We start from the raw sequence: 13,198 nt of genomic DNA on the forward strand, positions 1-13,198 counted from the left end.
ATAAAAAAAAATCTGGGAAATGGTGTCAAGATAGATCAGAAGCCAAGGTCTGCTCTGTATGATGTAGGTTTAAAGGTAGAATGAAAATGCTTAAGTCAATGGACTTCAGACATATGTGATGTGATAACAGAAAGAGTTTATATGGATGTGGAAATACCGAACAGGAGAAAACTATTTCGAGCAAATAATGTTAAATTCAGAAGAAATGCATCATGTCTCATTCCACTAATATTTTCTCTGAGGAAATAACTATGTGAGGGGCTAATCCTGTTCTCTACACAGACAAAACTCCCTTCAAGTCACCGAGAGTTTTGCTGGTGTTAGAACTGCCTGATTGGTATCCAAATTTATTCACATTTACAATTTGAAGTGTCTCATAATCTTTCCAGCAAAAATACAACACTTAGTGGTCCCAATTCAGTGAAGACGTCCGCATAGACAGATTCTTATTTACAGCCAGAGTGATTTACAAGAGCAGAGACTAAATCTGCCATTAAGATCATTGACATAGCCTTCCTCAAAAGCAGGCCAAGAAACATTAACGTAAAACTCTCTTCTTATAACTGAATGTTGTTTATAGCTGTTCTGTCAGTCCTCACCTCATATAGATTCAGTACAACTGCTCACGTATTCATTCCCCAATGCCAATTTTTGTGCTTTATTTCCCCTTCTGTTAAAGAGGCCTAACTGCAGTGAAGTAAATATTATTCTTCTGGTACTGGGAATATGGAATTATATACAAATTCCATGAGAAGCTTTTATATCTAGGCAGGCCACAAGCTTAATCAGATGATTAACTTCTGCTTGTTTCATTAAGTTGCAAGATCATTCACTTTACAGTGGCTTTTTTGGACACTGTGATAGTGTACCATTGCATATGAGCTTGTGCTCTGAATAGGAGTTTCAAAGCAATCTAAAAATCTTTTACATAGGTTTCCTGAATATGCCAGAAGGATAGAGTCTATTCTCTTAACATTGTCAGAACAAGTAATTAGTTAAAAAAAACCCCAACAACACACCAAAACAGAACTCCCCACCACTTTACTAGAAAAGGAAACAGTTGTTTGCTTTACTTCTCCACCAAAACCAGTTTATCTCATATGGATACAATATGTAAGTATCAATTTTGGTAAAGATACAGTGAAAGAATAATCACAGTGATAGCAAATACTTTCACAATTTTGAAGGAAAAATTGGCAATATTCTCAGCTATCAGACTGGCCACATAACTGAAGACATATCTTTCAAATAAAATCTTCCCAAAACAAGGAGGGGAAAGTTTTATACATTATCCTGCTAAACTGAAGATGCTTTATGATATGTTGGGAAACCATTTTTTTTTTCCCCATAAAGACTCAAAAACTATTGTGATGACTGGTCTTCTTTCAAAAGAAAATACCATCCTATCTACAATACCTTTGTGATAAGAGCACTCCCTAAATATGGGAGACAGTTTAAATTACTCTGCCTGAGGAGACTTCAGCCTTCGTTTTTGACTGTTTGGCTAGTGCTATAGACACAAGGCTGCAAGGATTTTGGAAGGGAAATCCTTGTTAGTCCTGCCTGTTGAATTATTAAATATTCAAAGACTGGGAGCATAGCCCTGCACCAGTTAAGACACTTATTGAACTGTATGGAGATGTAGTACAAAAGATCTGGGTTTAAATCCCCAGCTTTTTGCATCAGGAGTGCAATGAAAGCAGATATTTTTTCCTGGATTTTGAAGCTGAACTTTCCTCCCCTACTGAATTTAAAACAAAAACACATTGAATATTTAGGTTAACTCCAAGCATATTTTAACTACAGCATCAACAGCACCTGGTATGAAGTGATGACTTAGAAATTTGAATGACACCTGTCCCTATGAAGTCAATGCATATTCTTTCTGTTTTCTTAGCCTTTCCTGTAAATATAGGCCATATATAAGTGATTATAATCATATAATTATACAATCATAGAATCATAGATTGATTTGGGTTGGAAGGGACCTTAAAGATCATCTAGTTCCAACCCCCTGCATGGGCAGGGACACCTTCCACTTGATCAGTTTGCTCAGAGCCCCATCCAACCTGGCCTTGAACACTTCCAGGGATGGGGCATCTGTCACCTCTGGGCAACCTGTTCCAGTGCCTTTCCACCCTCACAGTAAATAATTTCTTCCTTATATGTAATCTAAATCTACCCTCTTTCAGTTTAAATATAAAGTGTAATTAGTATAAATTCAGTATAATCAATGAGTTTGTTTATATACAGTCAGGACATTATGTGTTGTATCAAAGTCATATACCATTATTATCTTTCAGGCCTTATTAATTTCACTCCTGCTATCATATTATGCTTTTACTTTTGTAGGCATATGTTGTCATAATAGATACCAACCAGATCATTGATTCTTTGCAGGAAGTCTGTATTACTTGGGCAACATACTTCAGTTCCAGCCTACTGCATGGCTGTCATTCCAGCAGTAACCCTCCTGGGTGCTGAATGGCCAGTTATATTGAGTTTTGTGGAATGAATTACTTTCCAGAATGTAACATATAATTAAAAGATAATGTAAGTTGTAACCTCTGCATTTGGAAAACTACTGTTGCACTTAAAAACCTAAACCAACTTGAGTACTTCCTTTCTCCAAAGCAAATAATTAAAAGTCAAATCAGAGAAGCATGGTAAGTTATACAATTAATTATTGGAAGAGCATCTGGATCTTGAAAGATTTAGCAAGCACAAGGAAATAATTGCAGTAGGATCTTCATTAGGTTTAATACATTTTGCATAACTTTTTTTTTTCTATTAAATTAATCATTGCTATTTGTCACTCAACTATTTCTGAGGTAATTAACCTAACACACATCCTGGCTCTGATCCATAACTTACATCCATAATGTTCAGGTCAATCTCTGTGGTATTCTTGTTTCTTTCTGATATGTCAAGGCAGAAGCATGTTTTTTTCTGTTTGTTCTCCACAGCTCTGCTGAGTTTATAAAAGATGCTGAGCACAATGAGCCAGGTCATGCCTGCTCTTTAAAATGTGCTTTGCAGAAAATTTAAGAGAAGAGGGACCAAAAAAAATGTGCTAAGTACAGTATTTTGTACTCATTGCTGGAAGCACAGTCCATATCACAGCAGTCAGTTTGTATTATAGTAGTGTTGAGCTACATGTTGAGCTGTTTTGCTTAACATTCCATTGTTAAAATGAAGGCTGATCTTCGAGTTAAAAAGTGTAGAAAGGGAGAGAGCGAGAGAGAATAGGACAGGCAGGGCCACAAGTAATTTTTTCTGTTGAAAGCTGTATTTAATATTGCCCTTGATACTTAAAAGTTTTCTGACAGCTCTAAAAAGCATTCAGATCACCAGATTTAATGACTTTGAGCACCTAAATTAGGTATTTCAGGTTTAAGAGCCTAAATTCAATCTACATGGCCTAATTTGAAAGCTGTCATTTAAATAAGGGCTAATCAGAATTTCTGAGAAGCAACTCTCTTGTTTCAAGATTCAGATATGGGTTGAGATCCCCAAATGTTGAGACCTACATTCAGTTATTTTGCACTAGATCACCATGTTCTTTCTTGCTTTTGAGGCTGCAGTGGGTGGGGAGGGATCAACACTGCCTACAGCAGTACTGCAGTGGTATTTCTCTATTCAGATCTTAGTTTTGTAAGAATGGATTCATTTCTGTTATTTTTCCCCCTGTTTCCTTGAAGTGAAATGACAGAGCATTTTAAGGGGGTTTAAAGACATCAGGGATGTACTGTGAAATTTTAAAACTTCTTAGAAGATACCTATCTAGGATAAGGGGGAAAAAGACTCTTCTTTTGTCGGCCTTGATATCGAATGCTGTAACTCAGGAGCTTTTAACCTGAATTGTAAGCAGTGAGACAAATAGTTCCTGTTTGCAGGAAGAAGTAGGACATGATTGTTAGAGAGGGCAAGGGTTAATAGCAGCAAGGAAATGTGACACCTGCAGGACTGAAGATATTTAACATCCATTTAATATCTTTGATTAAACCAGATAGAAAGATACTGTGTCTTAGCCGTAAAATATTTTATATATAGTAACAGTCATCAGTATCTTGTTGATAAAAATTCTTATTTGAATAAAATAACATACAATAGAAAAAAATTTCTAACTCTTGGGAAAACAATGTTTTGAAGTAGCCCATGTATTGGAATAAAGTAGTGACAGTTTTGTCCCATTAAAGATGATGTTTTATTCACTTCAGAAGAACGTTACCTGATGTGAAGATTTTCAAGAACAAGATGAAATACCATTAAAGATCTTTTCCATTCCTAGGTTATCCTTTTAACTAAGGAGTTGGCCTGCTTGAGTTTTAGTTATTGAAAAGCTTCTCAATGGGCTCACAGGGAGCCCATCCCTCCCACATTAAGGGATTCTTAAGGGCTCCTCCCAAACTGAAAAGACAACTTGAACCTGTTTAGTTTATAAGGCAGGCAAAATTTTCCATTGCTTAAAATTTTGGCCTAAAACTCTTATTCCAACTGCAAAGTTGTGCATTAGCCATGGGAATAAGCATGAGGTATTAATCTGCTTAGATTTTGATAACTTATCCTCTGAGGCACCCAATGGATAGCAACTTCAGCCAAGGGGCTTGAGGGAATGTTTAAATAGAACTTTTCCACGTGTTAAACAAACATTGATGACTGACAGTAAAACATAAATTAAAGTCATAAGAAAAATAATCACAGAATCCATTGCTATGTTAGAGAGATTTGCAAACGTACATGAAATCCCGTTTGAAGCTAAACAATGTAGCCCATTACTGTTAGAATTTCTTTCATTTTCTTAGCCTTATTTCCTACTGATTTACTGCATTTCTTCAAAATTTTTGCATAGCTTTGAAGTGTTTGGCCACAATTTGAGCTTCCCACTATGGTGATGTTTATCAAGTGACAGCTGGATTGTTAACTATTTTGTCAAGATGGGAGTATTAAAAAATGTAATCAATAGAATTTTTTTTTTGTGGTAACTGAGGGATTTTTATCCCATGTTCCCAGTCAATTGCTTTGAAACATATTTCCAAGTTACCTCTGCATAGATTTTATCTTTCCCTCCTCCTTGATCTTGAAAAATTAGGTCAAACTTGATTTTTAGGTCACAGAAGAGAAGTACAAAAATCAGTAACTACTTCACACTGTGCCTTATAATAATGCTTTCACTTATCCACCATCCTGATCTTTTATCAAGAGTTGAGAAGTGATGAGTTTCATACTGACTACTTATAAAAAAGGCATATTATTTTGAATGACAAATAATTTATCTTATCAATATATGATAACCTGAAGACTTCAGTGATAGGTCAAAAAAAATTTTTTTTTTTATTTCAGGTTCAAACCCTCAACATTCTAGAGCTAGAATATCTTTGGATATGTTTTACCAGGTTCTAAGATGAATCAAAAAAACAGTTTAAAATCAGCTAAAATACTTCTATAAATTACTGTAGTATAATTGCAGTGTCTTCAGAACTCTGAGTACATATTAAAAGAGTCTCTCTTCATGCAAGATTTTGTATTGGTACTCTGGCAGAGTGGGGCCTGCCAGCCAAGGGATGGAATAAAGATGGCATTGCAACCCACCTGTTCCCTGAAATGTTCCGACACCTTGAACGGAATTGAGTTTTTCTGAACTAGAAATTAAATCAGATAAGTTCATTTCAAGCTTTAGTCAATCAAAAACAGAGGGAAGCTGGAAATGCAATGCAGAAACAGCTTATTTATTTCCAGCACCTCACAGACCCATGGCTAGGGCTCCTAGGTGCTGCCCCCATAACTGGTACTAATGACAGAAACTAAACTGGTACTAAATGACAGGGGTAAGGAGCACAAGAAACAAACAAAAGCTTGAAACCACAGCCCAAAATCATCTCCAGGTTCTAAGAAGGGCTTTAAAATGTAAAATTACAGGCACATGAATCTGTCCTTTTAATTTCTCTGTGCAGTTATTATGCTTTCACTGGGCTCTTATGAAAGAGAGAGAAAGAAAGGCAGAACAGAGCTTAACCGTGACTGGAAGACTCGCAGAGGAGAGATGAAGAAAGCACAGTCCCGTTTTCTTTGTAGCACCTCTTTGCTATAGAAAACTCTTACCGCTTCTTTTGCAATCTTGAGAGAGGTCAGAAAAGAAGAACAAATGTGACCCTTAGAAAATAATCTCTTTCATCTCCCTTGCTCTGCTAAGGATACACTTCTTGTCTTGCAAATGGAGCCGTTTGACAATCATTGCTCTCAGTGTCTGGTTAAGCTTCATCTTTGGTGCTAACAACCAGTGCACTTTTGACCTCCCTATGCTGCAGTAGACATACAGTGGCGAAAAAGGTCAAGGAACAACTTTTCCACAAAGATTACAGTCTGACAAACCTTTTCCTCTGGGCAACCTCACAACTTGGATATTGGAATTATTGGACTTGATTTTAAGAAAATTCAAGGTTGTTCCAGTGTGAGCAAAACAGTAATTCTTCTGCTGTTGCGGTGGTCCCGCCATACCAGTCCCTTTTTTGAGGCAGACTTTCCTTTACACGGGGTAAGAGTTTTCTCTTCTCTGCAAAAGTATGGGATTGTCTAGCAGTCGTGAGAGCGAAGAGGCCAGTACTGTTTGAGACAGGAAAAGTGCATGGTTTTTGGATTCAATAAATTATTCATCTGCCCAGAGTTCATATACAAGCAGTAGAAATACGCAGAGTATTAAATATATAAAAACATTAAAGTTTTTGTTTTTACACCGATAAAAACTAAGCCTTTCAGTATTGTCATATGTAAATACTCTCAACTCACAGATTGTGAAACAAATTAATAGTGCAATACCTATTATATTTTTCTGTCTTAAAAAAAAAAGAAAGATAAGAAAACTTAGTCTCACAAAAGTGGCCAGGAATTAAAATTCAGGCACCATTTCATCATCTAATCTAGGGGACTTATCTGAGTGATCCACTTAAAGGTTTTTTCCTGTCATTACTTTATTTTTTTCATGTTTAGATCCTAGGACAGGTGGTATGCTGCTAAGAAGATAGGTCTCTGTCATTAGCCAGTGCTAACGGGCAATTTGTCATTTGCAATGGCATTGTGCACTTAGCAACTTTAATTGTGAAAAGGATCTCAGTTCTGCAAAATCTTGTATTGGCAGCAATAGTCACAAATTGCCATGCAATTTAAAAATATAGCTAGTTAATTTATTATTTAACTGGTAGAATTTCTAATTTCTTTAGAATATAAGGTCTTTGTATTTCCTTTTAAGTGTGTAGTTTGTCATAGAACTCAATAATCAAATTCAAAGAACTATTATTTGCTATTTCCAAAGATATTCACAACAATAACAAGTAAAGATTTGGTTATGAAATAAATTAAGTTTAAAACCTTCTATTTCTAACTGGACCTTGAAGCAGATTTCTATATCCAGAATGAAATAGTGAACTCCCCTGGTAAAGAAGTAGTAAGTAATATGCAGCATGACAGCAATATGATACCATGTTTAAAATGCCAGATTGTTATTTTAATAACAGCATTGGTGTATGATGAGGTACAGTCTGGATGAAACTACTATAGCACAAATAAATCGCTGTCTTTTTTTTTGCGCATACAGTATGTAAACATGTTTAAGAATTTGGGCTAAGGAAAGATGCTGCAATTTTTTTCAATCATTTGCCACACTTCAGACAGGTGCTCACCCTCTGACTCTATAGTCAGATTCATCCCACTGTATTAGCACTTCAATTAATTCAGATTAGTTGCTTCTGGTTTCCATCTATGTAGGAGAAGAGTATCTTGCATAAAGATTGGATATTTGTGAGGCCACTGTGGCATTTTTTACATCATAACAATACTGCCTTTTTAAGCAACTATTTCCTTGTCTCATCCAGTTTCCCATACTTGTATCACCACTTATTTGTTTATTTATGCATTGCTTTACACTAGTGATTATAAGACCTGACTACCCAACTGTCACTTTCCAACACTGCAAAGGAAGAAGTACTCGAGGCTCTTTTCCCCCTTTCATTCCAGTCATGTCCTCTGTGCTTAGAACAGAATTTCTTGATAGGCAAAACAGACACAGTCTGTAGCCTGCTTTATGGCATAGGCATTATTAGTAATGGAAACAGCAAGAGCTCCTTTTTCAGAACCAATATTTATGGATCCTTATGTAGGAACAGCTTGGCTTCTGCTCACTAATATCGTCACAATGAAATTACATTTAAGGATTTTGGACCTGGTTTTAAATGTGAGTGGGCATAAATGGAAGAACTGTATACTATGTAATTCTGCTTCTTTTAAAATTTGGCTGATGAGAAATGTTTATGCATATAAAGTTTATATAGTCATAAAGGAAGAAGTATTTGGGATAATAACTTAAATAAGATGTTCATTTGAATATTTTGTTATGAGGTCCCATTGGTAATGAAGCATAAGATAAGGACAATTTTATCCAAATTGATACTTCAGCAAATAACATTGTAAGAATTATATATTTACCAATTTAAATTTTAGATGCAAGTATATAACTGAAGCAGTTACAGTACTTCTGTTAGTAGCCCGCACCTACCTTGAGATTTGTTTTTCTTGGTTCTGCAGAAGCCTCACCAAATCCTCTCTTCTCCGTGTGCTGGCTCATATACATCACTTACCAAATTCTACTTTCTGAGCACTTGATCTGTCATTTCATTCCTTCCTATTAGATATTGTCAGTTGCTGTTCACCAGAGTGTCTGGGAAGTTTATACCATGTTCTTAAGCCTTTGTTTTCCAGCTCAACACACATATTCAGTACTGAAAGTCAAGCTGTTCCCCAGAGGCTCATTTTTCTACAGCACCAGATCTATATGTGTTTGTTGCAGATACTAAATAACTGCAGTTCTAATACCTCTAAAAATGTCACATCAAACTTTCTTTTTAGAAGAGCTGGATAAAATCTCAGCTTCTGTTTGTGGATGCCAGGGTTCAGCTGCAGATACGTTTTGATGAAATCTCAGCCCCTGTTCGGAGATGCCAGTTGCAGCAGGTGAGACATGACAAGCCAAGAACATTGTTCTGGTAGTGGCAAGAGGGTCTGGAAAAATGTTCCTGAAATTGCTTTCTTTTTTATCCTTCCACAGACTTCATGAGCATATGATAAAATACAATTATTAGAATGTAGAGTTCTAAGATTAACAAGGACTTTCTTCATAAATATTTTTAATTTGACTAAGCTTAAGAGATACATTCAGAGATATTTTATTAGTGTGTTTACTGTCATGATACGGATCAGGAAAGATAAATATTACTGATCACCACTGAAAAATCATAAGAAAATAATTTTAATGTATATCATATTCTAAAAGTCTGACTCTTCAGATGAGGATATATAAATTGACTTACAATTGAAACGATGTAGGTTCTTCTAAGAAAATGTTAAAATTAAGAGTTCCAGTTGTATGCAAAATGTGATTTCCCCCCTGGCTTATTTTAAAGACCCATAAAGTAAAAGTCCTAGTATGAAATTTTCTTGAAGAAAAAAAAAAAAAAAGAACATACGATTGCATAAAACTTTCAAAGTACAATGGAAGTCTAAGAGAAATATAATTATTATTGTCGGTTTATCACCTCAAACATGTTGTTGTAAATGTCATTATATCGGATGAGTTTGAAAACAGGTTTTCCATTTTGCACTTTATTTGACAAGGTGATTCATTGCGTAGAGCAGTTTAAGATGTCAGTCCTTGTGGAAAGAATTGAGTTGTGCTGATGTGCTTATGAGTGTTCCTCCATCAAAGTATATGATTAAAGAAGGGTTATTCTTCTGAAATATTGTTACCCAACTCTCCTGAAATATAAGTGTTTTCTTTATTGAAATATAGTTTATCACAGTTAACTCCTTCTAGGTAACCATGTATATGTTACATACGGCATATAGAAAGATGGTTAGTTATCCACAAAATCATATTTGAGATAATTTCTTATGCTGCAGCACTATAGCTTGGCAAGTAATTGAAATAATTTGTTTCTGACATCACATCTTCATTCTCAGCAGGGAAATGAAGAGGAAAGAAAAGAAACACAGGCATTTTCTATGCTTTTTGTATGTGCCTTGTGTCTGTCAGTGGCCCATTTTTTATTGCCTCAGAGAAAGGCAGAATACTTCCATCTTGCTTTGGCCATTTTGGCATTGGCTGTGGGAAATTTCCCCTGTTCTTTGAGCGGACAACAGCTTTCATCATGGAGAATGAAGTTTGCTCTCCACTGTCATTAGCTTGAACTAACCTGCTATCTTAGCACAGCTGCCTATTCTATATTTAGACTCCTTTACAATCTCACTAAGCTATTTGACTCAGTAATTTCTTGTAGAAATGAAATACCACAGATTTATTATATATCATGCAAAGGAGTACAGTATCTCCTTCCATCATGTCTAAATTCACTACCAATCCATTTCTGTGAGTGACTTGGTATTATGTGTCTGGGAGAAGAAGACAGACAGATTTGTCTTAACCAAACCATCCATTATTTTGAATACTATCACATCTGTTGTGTTACAAAATGCTATCAAATAGTTATAGATACATCCTGTAGGCATCACTCAATGTTCCCTCTCCCCTTCCCTCCATTCTTCCCTCCCTTTCCCCTTGCCTTGCCTTGCCTTGCCTTGCCTTCTCATATATCTTACTTCTACGCTTGTCTAATGTGATGATTTTCTGGATGCTGTTTTACATATGAAAATACAGTATGCAGAATATATGGCTTAGGACTAAGGTTGCTACCTTTGTCTTCCCTTCTTACTGTGACCATAAGAGTTGTGAGTGGCACAGAAATATGTACACACAGATTACAATTTGACTTTACTCACAATTGACGATAATTATTAAGAACACATCCCTCCCCCTACAAAGAACTCACGCATAGATACACCTCCCCCTCTGAGAAGAAACCTCCTCTTCAACACCCTATGTTTAATGCAATCAAATGTTAATTAACTGACAATGGTACATCTGATTGATATGCTTGGCATACTGAACAGCAGATTCAGAAAAATGAGTGTTCATGAATAGCATCACTTTACAGTTTGCAGTAACAAGTCTAGCGATAGAGATAAATCTGTTTCAATACAGTGTATACTCCTAGAATTCTACAAATATTTTAACCAGAGATAGTTCCCATCAACGATCCTTGAAGGTTCCCCTCCTCTTCAGCTTCTCCCTTCTTTTTCAGTCATCAGCCAGCATTGCATTTGTAGATCCGAATCCCCCCTCCAGCCTGGTCGGCATAGCTACAGCATTACCTATCTACCAGCCACCTTCTCTTCACTCCAAGCCCCTATTGTTCTGCCTGCCACTTTTGCCCACCTTCCAAAACATTACCTGCAAATTGCCTGTTACAAACATAGCTTGCAAACTCTTCCTTTAGCTGTTGAATCGCGCAAGAAGAAAAGGCACAAGTGGAGAACTGCTCAGATCGGAAGACCAGAGGATGAGAGATGCAGGAATACATCAAATGAACAGGTTTAAGAAGCAATTATATTCTCATTTAAGGCAAACTCCCCTTATAGAGGAAGCTTTCTTTAGTAGTCATATTAATAGTGGAAAATAGAGCTCTGTGTGCATGAAAAGCTTTTTAAAGACTTTCCCTCCACAAAATATGGCCAAAAGCATCACTGATCAGCTGGGCTGGCACAGATGCTCAGCAATCCAACAGAGCTGTGGGGATGTTTGGTTTTTTTTGTTTTTTTTTTGTTTTTTTTTTAAATTCATGCCACAATTTTAACCATTGAAAAGACATTTCCATCATGTTTTCATCACTTTGAAAAGCCCTACTTTAAGGTAAGTAAAGCAAAAACTATAGAAAGGCACAGATCTGTCTGGCATCAGGATAAATAATGATCAGTTAATACAACTATCATAATCCTATATAGCTTATAGTATTCTTGATTAAACTACTGGCAGGGGACCACTAGGATTTACAGAAATATTGGGGTTTTGTTTTCTTTTCCTTTTACAGTTTTTTGTCTGCTGTTGTATATTATTTAACATCTACTTGCTACCACTTCATTTTCAAGGCAGATGTTTCTCAGCCCAAATTTGGCCCTGTTTCTTATGAAGAAACAACAAAACCCATGCCCTCTAAAGACAATTCTGGTATCAGGCTTTTGATTCAAAAGCTACAGAGCAGAAGTTCCAGTATATATACACAGTAGTCTGTATGAGAAATTGCCATACCACCTTGCCTGAGGGCAAGTTATTTCCCTTAGCATTTATCTTGCCCTGAAAAAAAAGGGATAGATTTGGGGTAGATGGTTGATGCTCAATATCAGTTCTTTCAGAGTCAGATGTTTTTTTTTTTCATTCTGTAAATGAAGTGCATCAAGAATGGTTTGTGTTTTTCCACTATTGCTTGAAATCTTGTCAAATATGTTTCCCTTTCCCTGTCACTCTCATAATGTTTCTTTGGAAAATGCTACAGCTGGATCCTTGCTGCATTTAAAACATCATCACAGTCATTACGAGCAGGAGAAAAATATTTTAAAAATGTTATGTGTTTTAAAAATTATTTTCTATTCCATTTGCAGACCCAGAATGTTACAGAGACGTGAGCTCAGCATAAGGCAGAGGTCAAAACATTTACTTGTCTAACTGTTCTTTTCATACCTTATCATTTCATTTTAAGTATGATGTAATTCTATACTTGTAAATTTTAAGGATTAGTTTCACAATAACTACAATATCCCAGTGATATTTGTACACTAAAATTACTGACTTATAGAATTCTAACTTCACTTTTAACTTATTTCCCCACTCCTCAGAAATAAAGAAATACTATTTGTTATTGCATAGGAAATTCCATTTTTAAAGCACTGGAGCACTTAGAATTCATTCAGTGCACAGACCTAAGTGATGCCAAGTTCATTTATGGTCTAGTCCTTAAAAACATTTCTAAAATCAGGGATGAGCATGTATTTACTGAGCAAAGAGTAGTCACATGAAAAATGTAAGCGATTCAGGTTGGTAGAAAAGGTACAAAAGACAGGGTGAGTCTGAAAAATTAGAAGGACAGCACTAAAGGCAAGACATCCGATGTTACTTGTTGGCCAAAATCCCTCTCAAAGTGATGCTGTTACTAGGAATAAGTTTGTAGAAACTTGTCATTGAAGGAGACTTGACTAAAATCTTGACATCTCTGTTAATCCTCTTGGGCCATGTATGAGTATGATCTGGCCTAAACATCCG

This window comes from Chlamydotis macqueenii, chromosome 5 (assembly GCF_036417535.1).
Source record: "Chlamydotis macqueenii isolate bChlMac1 chromosome 5, bChlMac1.mat, whole genome shotgun sequence".
Taxonomy (NCBI): Eukaryota; Metazoa; Chordata; class Aves; order Otidiformes; family Otididae; genus Chlamydotis; species Chlamydotis macqueenii.